Source organism: Oenanthe melanoleuca, chromosome 6 (assembly GCF_029582105.1).
Source record: "Oenanthe melanoleuca isolate GR-GAL-2019-014 chromosome 6, OMel1.0, whole genome shotgun sequence".
Lineage (NCBI taxonomy): Eukaryota > Metazoa > Chordata > Aves > Passeriformes > Muscicapidae > Oenanthe > Oenanthe melanoleuca.
The window spans coordinates 30,889,900-30,902,819 of record NC_079340.1 but is presented as its reverse complement, the minus strand read 5'-3'; positions in this window follow the sequence as shown (position 1 = coordinate 30,902,819).

Sequence of the window (12,920 nt, the reverse complement as noted above, 5' to 3'; positions counted from 1 at the left end):
CTTTTATCCTATCAATGTAACCTATTTTGAACAGACTCAAGCACTATTATCAGATTTTATGGCATTGTGCCTGTGCCTTACCTTCAGCCAGCGTGGAAAGGATTTCTGCAGCTGGGGTTGTCTCATCTACAAGCTCAGCAGGTGCCAAGATTGATTCTGTAGTATTTTCAGAGGCTGTGAGAAAAAGGAAGGAACGTGGAAAGAGCACTCAGGTAAGGCTGAAATCAGCTCTTGATGAATTTAAATGCTTTAGATTCCTTGGTGTGGGTTCAAAATGTGCCCAGTCCAGCTCCACCTGGTTGCAGGGTGGCCAAATTCATGGACAAACATGAGCTGCACTGACAGAAGCTGATTTTGCAGCATATTTTGGGCTTTTCCACTGAAGTCCCCTCCTAGGCACGTTTTTCTGCCATGCTGCATGCTGTGCAAATGCCCTTTACCTGTCTGTGGTGTAACTGGGATTTCTGATATCCTGCTTTCCCCTGTGGTGGAAGGGAGGGAGGGAGTTGTGCCAGGGGAGGCTGAAAGGTAAGAAATTAAATGGCTGAAAGCAACAATTAAAAGCTTAAGAGTGACTTCAAGAGCTTGTGACTTGATTTAGGTCTCAGATTTAATAAAAAAAAAAATTGATCTAGAGGGTGGTGTCACTGCCCATGGGAGAGGGTTGGATCCAGGTGATCTTTAGGGTCTCTTCCAACCCAAACCATTCCATGATTATCAATCTGCTGAATAACTGGAGAGGTTCATCCCCCAGCTGAGGGAAATGACTGCAAATGCCTGTCTGTGATCCTTAATGTTCCCAGAGATTTTATGAATTTTGGACACAGAGAATTACAATGATCTGGGTGGTTTTTCTTTGCAAATTTGTAAGTGTATTGTTCATAGCTACAACTCAGAGCTATTAATCAGTAAGTGGATGTATCCCTGTGCCCTGGCAGGCTGATATTTTTCAAGTGAAAATGTTGTAAGGGGATTGTTCCTTTATAAAAGAGGAACTAAGGACAACTATATTGTCTGCTATGAATATTTACATAGTCACATCTCAATTTAGCTGAAATCCCTAAATTAACAGAGTGTTTGTTTTAAAGAGCACGTGTAAAATCACTGTTCTTACCTGCACCAGCTGTGGCTGGGATTTCAGGAGCTGGTGTGCTCATTTCCTCTGTGACATCAGTGGGTGCAGAAGACACATCTGGAGCCAGATGAGGAAATACAAAGCAGGGAGAGATTGGCAGCAATTAGGAGTGGACATGAATGAAAGTCTTGATGAAGGGAAATAAATTTGGGCTTTGTGGGACAATGAGTCATTGCACAGCCTTTTAATTTTTATTACAAAAAAATTACTTTCACCTCATTTAGTATTTATTAGCAAAGGCAGTCAGACTTTGTGTTGCTCCTGACTGCATTGTTTCACTCCTAGAGGTGCAAAAGTCATTTGGAAAGGTGCAAATGGGCAGTTGTAAGGGAGAATAAAGCAAGAGATTTGTGTCTCACCTGCCCTGGGGGTTGTCACGGTCTCTTGAGCAGGAGATGTGTCAGTCTGTGCTGGGGTTGGGCTGGGAGCAGGGGAGGAACCTGCAGAGACATTGCAGGGATCTGTGACATCACTCACACTTTGGGTTTCATGGCAAAGTCAGATCCTGGACTTGAACTCAGAAAAATTTTTCCCCAATTTTTTGGGAGATTTGTGTTCCTCCTGTCTGCTTTAAACAAATCACATCTGTTGCTCAAAATTTCCACACACATTTTCAGCTTGTTTTTTTTCCCCTGCCTTTGCCCAGCAGAAATCAGGGGCTCTGTGTTGTGTGTTGTTGTGTTGCCACAGCTGCTACTGTGTTAAAACCATGAGAATAAATGGTTTTGGGAAGCAGCTTTTCATGTCTGTGTTACATACAATAAAACACACACTCATGATTCCATATGGTAGAAAACTGCATTTTAACTCCTGCTCTTCTGTGACTGTGCATTATGAAGAGCATCACTAACACCCAGAAATCCCAAGAAACATTAGTAGAGTCTGTACTTTAAGGTTTCCAGGGTGTTATGATTATTTCAGCAAAAAAAATGGAATCAGAAACTTATACCTGGGCTGTAAAGACTTGCCTCATGTTTTCACTAATTATTAGTAGGTATGTGGCAAATACAGTTTGTATTAGCAATGCAAAGAAATAATGAAATTATAAAGAAATAATGAAATATAAAGAATAATGCAGTGGATGAGCAAACAGTAATTTGGAGCAATAACTTGTAATTCAGAGCATGTGCTTTTGTAGAAAACTATCTGCCAAGGAGCTGTAATCACATGATTTTTTGAGTTTGAAATTAAACTCTAAGCATTGGAGAGACTGTGAAGAGCTAATTTTGGGACCCCTGTCCTAAAAGCTCAGCCTTACCTGTTGGTGCAACTGTGGAGTGCATTGCATCTGTGAACAACAAAAAAAGCAAAAATTTGTTTTATTGGGCAGTTATTTATATTATATATTTATGGCAGGAATTATTCTTGTTTCCACTCACACATGTCTGGTTCACAACTGGATGTACCTCTATTTTCTCCTTATCCTTTGCATTTCTTATCTTGGCTATAATCAGATGTTGATTAAAGTCCTGAACTACCTGCTTTTCACTATTTTCATACTCAGGGCTTGCTGTCCAATCTTGTTATTTTGTGCAAGACATCCTTTTGCTCCTCATCCACTCAGACTCAAACATAAGAACCTCCCCACACCCAATTTTCAGCCCTAGTCTGATTTCCAAGCTCTACCCTGATGTTTCTTGCATTTATGGCGAGCAAGAGCACAATTTTTCTTCTTATGAATTTAATTTTTACCTGAGCAGATGACACCCACATCCTCATTGAGTCCACAGTTGTGCTTGCCCCAGCCGGCGTGCCGGCAGTCCCAAAGGTGGGATTCAGTTCCTCTACACTGCACATCATCCAACTGGATCATTTTTCCACTGGGGCCAAAGTAAGACAGTCCCAGGACAGAGACAGCTCGGCCACAGTGAAGTTGTCTGCACACAACGTTGGCACTGTTCATATTGAAATAATCATCACAGACTGTGCCCCATTTTCCATCATGGAAAACTTCAACCCTCCCGGCACAGGGGTCCTCTCCAGACTCCAGTCTCAGCTGTGGTTGTGGTGGAACTGAAGCAAAAATTGACAGGTAAACCTCAATTTGTTTATTTACAGCTGAACTTCTGCTGTCTAATTTGCATCCCCGTGGCTCTGCTGTGTGCAGGACCTGATCTGCCCTGGTGGGGTTTGGCACAGCTCAGCCACAGCTGGCCCAGGGAACTCTGCACATCTGCCAGGTGTGTTCACACCCAGGAGCACCTCTCTTACCTTTGTGCTGAAATTTGTCCTTAATCCAATTGGTGAATTTGTTCCACAGTGAGTTTGGGTCTCTGTCTGGCTTCTTCCACCAGGTTCCACTTGCTGTGGCAGAGAAGGAAACATATTAGCCCTGAAGTAAAACATCATGCTCTTGTTTTGTAAATAATTCAATACAGACAGCCCTTAATCTACATTCTGTGAAATCACCTCTTTTTGTAAGGGATTGTCAAGGCTTTTTTCATGGTGCCTATGGTGATAAATAAAGCCCAAATTATTTTATTCAAACTAGCAAGATTATAAGTTTGAAGGAACATGCCATGCAGAGCATATTTCCAGCTCTGTGTTCCTTTCCCCCTTTTTCTCTACATTTAAAATGGACAGTATAGAATAATTTTAATTAAAACTAGAATATTAGAAGAAGAACATTTAGAAAACAATTTCTGCAAGCTATTTCCCTCACAGAAAAGAAACAAAGGAATATTCTTCAGCCTTCTCCAGTCTGTAACCTTCATAGGTTATATTTTTGAAATACAGTATCTTAATATAATATATATTATAGTATCTTAATATATATATTATATATATATTATATATATAGTATATATATACACAATATATATAGTATCTTAATATAATATATATATTTTATTATGTATTTTGAAATACATATAATTTGAAATACATATATTTTGAAATACAACCTGCAGATTTTGACTGAATCTTTGAAGTAGAAGGCAAACCTTCGATTCTATGGTACAAAACTCATCAGCAATATTCAAGGAGAATCTTTGCCACCACTTCCCAGCGAGCCAGCCTGCATTAGTAAATAATTATACACTCTAACATTTCTCTGCAAGCATGAAATAAAATTTCCAGTACCTGGTTCAGTCAGGAGAGTGGTGCTCAGCAGAAGCAGCCAGGTGAGACGCACGTGTAGGTCCATGGTGGTTGGGGGTGATCTGTTCCAGCCCAGCTGCAGAATTTATACCAAATGGGTCCTGGTCTGCATCAAAGGCAGGTGCTGTGCAACCTGATCCCTCCCCCTGCACTTCCAGATGGATGCCAAGGAAGTGATTTAGGGAGGATTTTCCTTTCACAGGTACATGCAGACATCCGGATGAGGAGATCCAGCTCAGGGAGCTGTTCCAGGCTGGTCACTGAGTTCTTCCCAAACACTCCCTGGGCTCCTCTGTGGCCCTGTGCTGATGGTGTGGCTGTTCCAGGAAGCAGTGATTTACTTTTGGAGATTAGGCTGTTTGGTAAGGAATCTTGTGCCACCCATGAAGAAAATTTCCAATTTACAACCATATTAACCAGGTTAAATTGGTGTGAGGATTGTGCCAGAAGATTAGCATCCTAGAAATGTCAGGCAAGCCTCAAACAAATTCTCTTTGTTTGCCAAAGTTACTCCTATAAGAAGCAGTTTTTCTTATTTTCCTGACTTCTCTTTAACCCTCCAGCATGTTTTGGACTTGAAGCCCCCAGAGCAATAAAAGAGCTTCCAGTTTTCTCTTCAGCATGAGGTGATGGTGTCACCATGGCCTCTGATATCCTAAAGGATGCCTCCATCTCTGCCTCATTTTGTCCTGTCAGGGAGAAGGGACTCAGCTACAGGGACTAAAAAAACAAAGCTGAATTTTCTTAGCTGAATTAAAAATGAACATAAATTCTTTCTTTTCATGAGTGCTTTTCTTATTTTCATGGCACAGTACAGCTCTACTTGGAGCCCTGATATTGGGATAGAAGGTGACATGGGAGGAACATGGCTGAATGTAAAAATCTTTAGTTATTAAGAATCATCAAGATTTGCTTTTTCAGCATTCCTCAGTCTCATTTACAAAACAGGTCCCAAGGAAGCCATGCAGAGGGTAAATCCTGTGTGCAGCAGGGATGACAGCAGGGATGACCTTTGTGGCCTTGGAAGAGCAAAGCTTCATCTTAAAGAAATCTATCAAAATCTGCTGCTAGGAATCAAACAGGGCTTGTAGTGAAATAGCTTTGGGCTGGAGGTTCAGCATTAATCTTTCTTCACAGAGTGAAGTTTTGCTCCACTGGCAGATCTTCCCCTCCCTGGGAATAACTTTATTTAGTTATTTATTATTTTAGTTATTATTACTATTATTATCATAATCATCATCATCCTCCTCCTCATCATCACCACTATTTATTATTTTAGTTAGTTATTTATTCTTTAGTGTTTATCTATTTTATATAGTGTTTATTATTTAGCAATTTTATTTAGTGTTATAATTTCTGTAAGTATCTGGGCCTAAAGGGGCTAAAAGCAGAGGGGAAATGTGGAGCTCTTCTGGTGGCTGCTGCCACTGGAGGGCAGCTGGACCCCATGCTTGAGGCTGGGGAAAGATGCTCCAACACCACAGAGATGCTGTGGTGCCCATAAAAACACTTCACCTGAGCAAATCCCATTAAATACTCATATTTGTAAAGAATTTCACTGAAGTGTTTTTGAAGGAATAAATTAGGGCCAACTGCTTTTCTCCTGCACTTGTATTTAGTTGCATTTCTCATTCCCTGGAGAAAAAGAAAAATCACTGATGTGTATTAATTCACAACTTTTCCCCGTGCTATAACAATATATTTAATATTTCTTTCAGCATCATACTGCACTCCTGAAAAGTTTTCTTATGCAGTAAATCCTGGTTTTTGCTGAACCCATTGCATTCCCAGTAATCTGGGGCTGGCCATGTCCACAGAGGTGTTCCCAGTGCCAGACTCATTTCTGTCCCAGCCCCTTGCCCAGTTCTGTTCCCTTCCCTGGACACTCTCCAGCCCCTCAATGCCTTTGTCATCCTGGGGGACCCAGAGCTGACCCAAGGTTGCCAAGCAGTGCCTCCCTGGTCCTGCTGGCCACCCTGCTGCTGGAACAGCCCCTGGTTGCTCTCTGGCAGCCTTGTCACTAAAGCCCTGTGAGTTCTGAAGTGAAAGGTGCTTTTGAGGAATGAGTAGAGAAAAGGCAGATCCCAGCTGAAGTATGTCACATCCTCAATAACATGACCTGCAAAGTGACTGCCTGTATTTATGTGAGTTTATTGTGAAGTGAAAACTTCATGGATGAAGCCACTGCCACGGACAAAACTGAGTGTTGGGTGCTGGGTCCAGCTTCCCAGTCCCAGAGGAGAATTCTCTTGGATAAGGATGTCACATCCAGCTCTGGAGGCCTCAGTGAGGGAAAATCTCTGTCAGAGGTGAAGGCTGTGCCCAAGTCAGGGTGTCAGTGACCTTGGCCCCACACGTGGCAGGACAGGTCATTCCATCCTCACCCAGCCAAGGCTTCCTGCCAGCACACCTTGCTTGTCTTGGCATCTGCTGCATTCCTGCAGCTTTTCCTGCTCTCCACTTCCCTGTGGACAATGGTCTTAATGGAGAGTTTTCTCAGCTTCCAGCAAATCCCTTTGACCTCAGCAGTGCCCTGGGCAGGGTCACACAGGGTGCCACCAGTGCTGGTGACATTCTCCAGCACCCTTTGAACATTTGGCATCACAAACGTGGCAGTGCCCTTGGCATGCTGGCACCACTGCTGCCTTTGAATTTAATTTAAATTTTGGTGGTAAAATCAGTGCAGTGAGACACATGAGGTGTGCAGTGTAACTCCCTCCCAGGGCAGAGAAGCAGATAAGACTCTGTAGGCTGCCAAAGTTACAGTGATTTATTCCCAGCTGAAGAGTGGCTATGAAATCAGTCACAATGAAATAAATTACCTGTGTTAGACAGATGATAGTGGGTATTTATTGATATATTTACACATTTATTTAGTGGGTATTTATTTATATATATTTACAATGAAGTATTTAAATTAATAGAGCAAAATCAAGGTTCGACTCATTGAGTCAAGGGTGACCAAGACATGAGGTTCATCAAACCAAATGTCTTCATTAGTTCCTTATAACTGCATTTTCTTTTCTCCTTGCATTTTGGTATCACTTAAGGGCCTTTGAGTTTCATTAGGGAGAGCAAAAATCCTCTTAGGATTTTTTAATGTGAGGTAAAGCCAGATAACAGATAATATTAAAAATGCTGTTTTATGCAACACTTTTCCTTTTTTAAGACTTGAAACATTCAACAATCTGATCCAGTGAATAGGTATTTTACACACAAAAGATCACATCCTTACAGTCCTGTACAAATCAGATTTATATTTGTTTCATGTATTAAATCATTAAAAATCTATGGTTAGCCTCATGAAATCTTATGTAAATCAGAATTACTGCCTTCATTGTGGTCAAACTACACTGTACTTTAAGCTTTTCCTCATGCATAAGCTACTGAAGAAACTAAATAAGCTGAAAATCAGTAATAATTTAAAGAGAAATCTTTTATGGTAGGGAATTTTTTTTTTCAAGATAAAAACAGTTGAATAAATATGAAATTGAAAATGCCAGGAATTTTAGTTCCCATAGAAGTTGTCAGAGGAGGAAGTAGACAAAATATACATTTTAGCAATTATAGTTTCTGTAAAATTAACTGTATTTTTAGAAGAGGTTCTTCACCCAGAGGGTGTTTGGACACTGGAACAGCTCCTCTGGTTACAGCACCAAACCCACCAGAGGTCAAGAAGTGCCTGGACAACATTATAATTGTGATTTAATTGAAGTTATTCCTGTGAGGAGCAGGGAGCTGGACTCAGACATCATAGATTGTTTTCAAATCAAGATATTCTATGATTCTGTGGTAACACTTCACCTTTTTTGTAAAACCTGTTTTGTTTTCCAGAGGGTCCAAAACTGGATAATTAATTATGTGCTGACTGCCCTTGCTAACAACTTGAAAAATCAGTGGAGAACCAGACTTGGAAGTTTTTTTATGATCAGGCAGACATGAAAAAATGTTGTCAGGGTTAAATCTGGGTAAGGACTCAAAGGGCCAGAAGGTCATGGCACCTCCTTCAGAGGGATCTGACTCAGCTCTGGCTCTTTCTGGCTTGCTGTCCCTAAGCTGCAAAGGAGTCATGACTCTAAATCTTTGCATTTGGTTTATCCTGGTTATCTCACTCAAATAAACGATCCTCAGGTGTTCAATAAAAGCTTTGTCAAGGTAAGACATGTAGGATTAGGTCCTTAAGTTCAGGAAAAGTCTCCTGTGTGAAAGTTTGTTGGTTCTGTGAGAGCAGAATGTACCTGGGGATTGATTTTGCTGCCCCTCCCAAGCCTTGGTTGTGAGCAAACAGAGTTGGTTAAAAGAGGTTACAGGTGCCTAAAAAAAGTGTATAAAAGGATGGACTCTGAGTGACACTGCTTAAAATGCTCTGAAAGATTTTGAATCTTACTTGGATGGAAATTTGCCATGTCAAATATGGATTAAAAATAAAGAAAAAGGAGGGAAACCTTTCATAGGACAGAGATTTGGTGCCAATGTGGGCATGAAGAGAGGTATGTTGTTGAGAAATGTTTTATAGTTCAGAGGAGCACTTTTCCATCTGACAAAATTAAAAATTCACTGTGGCTCCCCTTGAGCAAGGAAAGGTATTGCCTTGTACACAAGCAAATGGCACTGGCACCACAGTGACTGTCACACTTCTCCCCATGCCACCCCTCATGAGAACACTCCCACAGGTATTTCTCATTCCTCCTGCACTGCACAGCATCCATGGCAATTCTTCCTGGGCTGTCAGCAAAAGTCACATCTCCTGAAGGAGACATTCACAAACCTGCTGGTTGCAGACAGCTGCTGTATCACTTCTATCCCAGAAATCATCACTAATGTTCCCCCAGGCTCTTCTGCAAAATATTTCAGCCTGCCCTCAGCACTGCTTCCACCCCTTCACCACCATTTATTTGAAAGACAAAGAGAATTTCCCTTGGTCCCACCCATTCACCACCCTCACTGACATTTATTTGAAAGACAAAAGAGAATTTCCCTGAACCTGGGCACTTCATGGAAAGACAGAATCAGAGATTTATGCAAGTTGGTTTATGCTGCTTGAAGCAGGTTGTTCTGGGTCATGTCTGTAAGAGCATTCAATAATTCCAGTGTTTTGCTCTGTACAAATTCAGTTCTGAAACATCAGAGCATGATATTAAATGCAATTAACTTAAGAAGTTTGATTCTTCCTTCAGATCCTGTGCCAGCTGTGAATGAAAAAATCAGTCACTTCTAGGTGGAGTTTGAGTCACTGCAGTAACAACTACACCTAGCAAGGAAATAGGGTATTGCACATGGTGCTGAAGATATTGTTGGCACAATAAGAAGCAGATTAATGCACCTTGTTTCAGGTCTATTACACAGCTCTACAGCAGAAATGTGACCAGCCAGGAAATGTATTTATTTACGACTATGGGGAAAAATATGAATTTTAAAAGTGTTAGTAATGAAGAGGTTGTATAAATGAAACAATGTGATCACTAAAATGAAAATCCAATGCAAATCAAAGTGAAACCAAAGGATTTGATTTGATAGGGTTTGATACTACAGAGGGAATGTTGCTGGAAGGCAAGAAACTGAAAAAGCAGCAATAATCAATGTATTTTCATGGAGTGGAGATACTTTTAACTCCTAAAATATTCCAGTAAATTTTTCTGTGGGAGTTCCTTTCTAATAGCTTCATTTTCTGAGTTCCTTAATAATTGTTTGAAGCCCATCTCTTCTGTGGGATCTGTGGTTAACCCCTCCCTTGGGTGTCCCACAGTGGCCACTGGCCCAAGAGGAGCCAGGGAGAAAACATTACCAAGGCAAAGGACTGCCTTCTCTGCAGTAAACAAAACACTATTTTTTTCAAAAATGCAATGCCAGGAACCCCTCAAGACTGTCCATATTCTAACCTGTGTTTCAAACAGTTAATTTCCAGCTTGGTTTTGTCCCCCAGCTGTCACACTGCTGCCTTTGGGCAGCATCTCATGTGACACCAGGATGAATCCTTGGGTGCTGGCAGGGAGCAGCCCTCTTGTCCTCCCCAACAATGCATTCCTTAGCAAAATCCAGTGAACTTGTGGAACAAAGAGAGCTTGTCTCATGCTGGCAAGGCTCAGATCAAGTGTTTACTCTGTGTGCTCAGAGTGCTGCTCCCAAACGAAGGGAAACTGAAGCAGCAGGTTCTGGCCACTGCAGCCAGAGCCAACCTTTGGATTTCTGAGCCTGAATTAGGGATCAAGATCCAGCATTTGGGGCAGAAGGCCTGGCTTTGCCAAACAGAGCCATGGAATCAGTGAGGTTGGAAAAGACACACCTTTGAATAGAGGCATAGAGCCCTTGTATGAACACAACTCAATTTTCATCATAGCTCATGCAACAAAGCTCTGCTTGAATCCAGGCTTAGCAATGGAAGAGGGTAACTAATGCAAAATGATTCTGAAACATCTCAACATCACTGGGGGGAAATAGAGAACCCATCTCTCTGAAATGATGGTTCCTGAAAACTGAGAAAAAACACAGGAAAAAAAAAGTGACAGTCATTCAGACTTGGCAGTCTCTTTAGAACAGCAGCAGTACAATTAATATCTACATGACACCCTGTGACTAATCCACTTATTTCAGAAAAAAAAAAAAAAAAAAAAAAAAAGGAATATTTGGTTGGATGAGTACCAGGAGATTGAGGGCAAAAGAGGTGATCCAAGTGTTATTCTAGGAAATGGAAACAACTCTTCTGATGTAGCTGGGTCATTGATGAGCTTCCTCAGCCAGGAAAAGTTTCATTAAAAGACTTTTTGTGCCATGAGTCTGAGAGAGAAGAACTCCCAATATTCACAAGCTGCTGTGTGGATTTTAGTGTCTCCTTAGTTTTTACCATCTAGATAAAAACAGACAAAAAAATTTAAAACACAGCAGGGAGATTCTAGTGCAATCCTATCAAAAAAGTTTGGTTGTGACTTGGTGAGTCTGACAGAGTTAACTAAGCTAATAAAATTATCAGTTGAGTGAAATGATCTCCAGAGTGTATTCCTTTAGTTATATAATTGGAATTTGGTGGGGTTTGGGCATTAAAGGACCCCTAAGCCAGATTTGGGAGCAGAAGGTTATGCTCAGCTGCTGAATTCAGCTTGATGTCAGTGGATATCTGTGGGATTCCATGGAAAAGCATGGGGAGAAAGTAATGAAAAAAAGAAAAATGGTTTTTCTTCCTCATACTCTGCAAACCCTAATTAGCTTTTTGAAATCTCAATCTACATGAGGATTTGTTATTAACAACTGGAAAATGAATCTACTTGCTGGCTATGAGATGCAGAAACTAAACCATGTTTATTTATACCCAGTTATAAATATTTTTGTGGCAGGTTCCTGGGAAGGAAGACTAGAGAGTTGAATTATCTGCTTCATACTCCAAAATTAGAATAGAAGGATAAACAGGACAGGAAATCCAGCATACAAACAAGCAAACAAGGACTTTATTTCTGAGTTTTGTTTCAACCCCAGCTCTGGCCAAATAGGTGGCTTGGTAGTACTGGGAGCAGCATTAAGTCAGGAACCCATAGACCTCATGCAATTATTTATTAATATATATATATATATGTATTTTAAATCAAATTGATTTTGATCCCTTCTCGTTTCTCAAGGATGAGCAGTTTTGTCAGAGCTCTGAGCACTTTCAGCTGTTTGCTCGTTCCTCCACCCCAGCTGGATAGGGGTGGAAAATTGGGGAAAAATAAAAAAAAAAAAAAAAAAAAAAAAGAAATAAAATAAATAAAATAAAATAAAATAAAATAAAATAAAATAAAATAAAATAAAATAAAATAAAATAATAAAATAAAATGTCTTGAGCCCCCCAGCCTCCTCACTGGCACAGAGGCACAAGGAGCTGATAAATCCTTGTCTGACTGTGAGAGTTGCTCAGAACCATCAGTGTGTTCTCAACATTATTCTCATCCTAAATCCCAATAGGAATTCTACTAGTGCTAGGAAGAAAATTACCTACCCCAGCCAACACCAGTGCAGGGTGTAATTCAAGCACTGGGTTGTCACTTCTAAGGGATTTTCTCATGGTGCTGCAAACAAAATACTTATTATTGGTGCTGAGATGATCAGTTGAGTGCATACTACTGAGTGAACAAGCACATGCTACATGGCTGAGCTGTGACAGACACACTAGGAGGAAATGAAATAACCTAACACCAAAGTCAGACTGTAAATGAAAGGATAAAACTGCCAGGTGATAGTTGGTGTGTCTTGTCTGAGGGCAGAGGAGGTGACAAAAATAAGCAGCCCCCAGAAATCTCGTTTAAAAAGAGCAAAAGAAGTGTCCTTTATATGCTCCTGGTTCTTGAGACCCTTGTGTCTGCAGGCACAGCCTTCACTGGGAGATTGGCATAACACTGATCCCCTGCAAACCAAACAAAAAACCAAAACAAAAGGCCAAATAAACAATTTTAGCTTACATTTTGTCTTTAATTCTTTGTATTTTTTAAACTAAGACATGAAAGGCAAAAAATCACAGGTCTTGCTTTTCATGTTTTCATGCACCAGTGATAAATGTTTATGTGGCATTTGGCTGTTTGCATTTCCAGCATATTTCAGTCTGGTTTATGAATGTGCACAAGACATTCTGAAAGTCTGGGTAAGTCCTGAGAAGACAAACTCCTCACAACCACAAAGCATGGAGGGGAAAATAATTAAATAGCTTTGTGAACAGCATCCA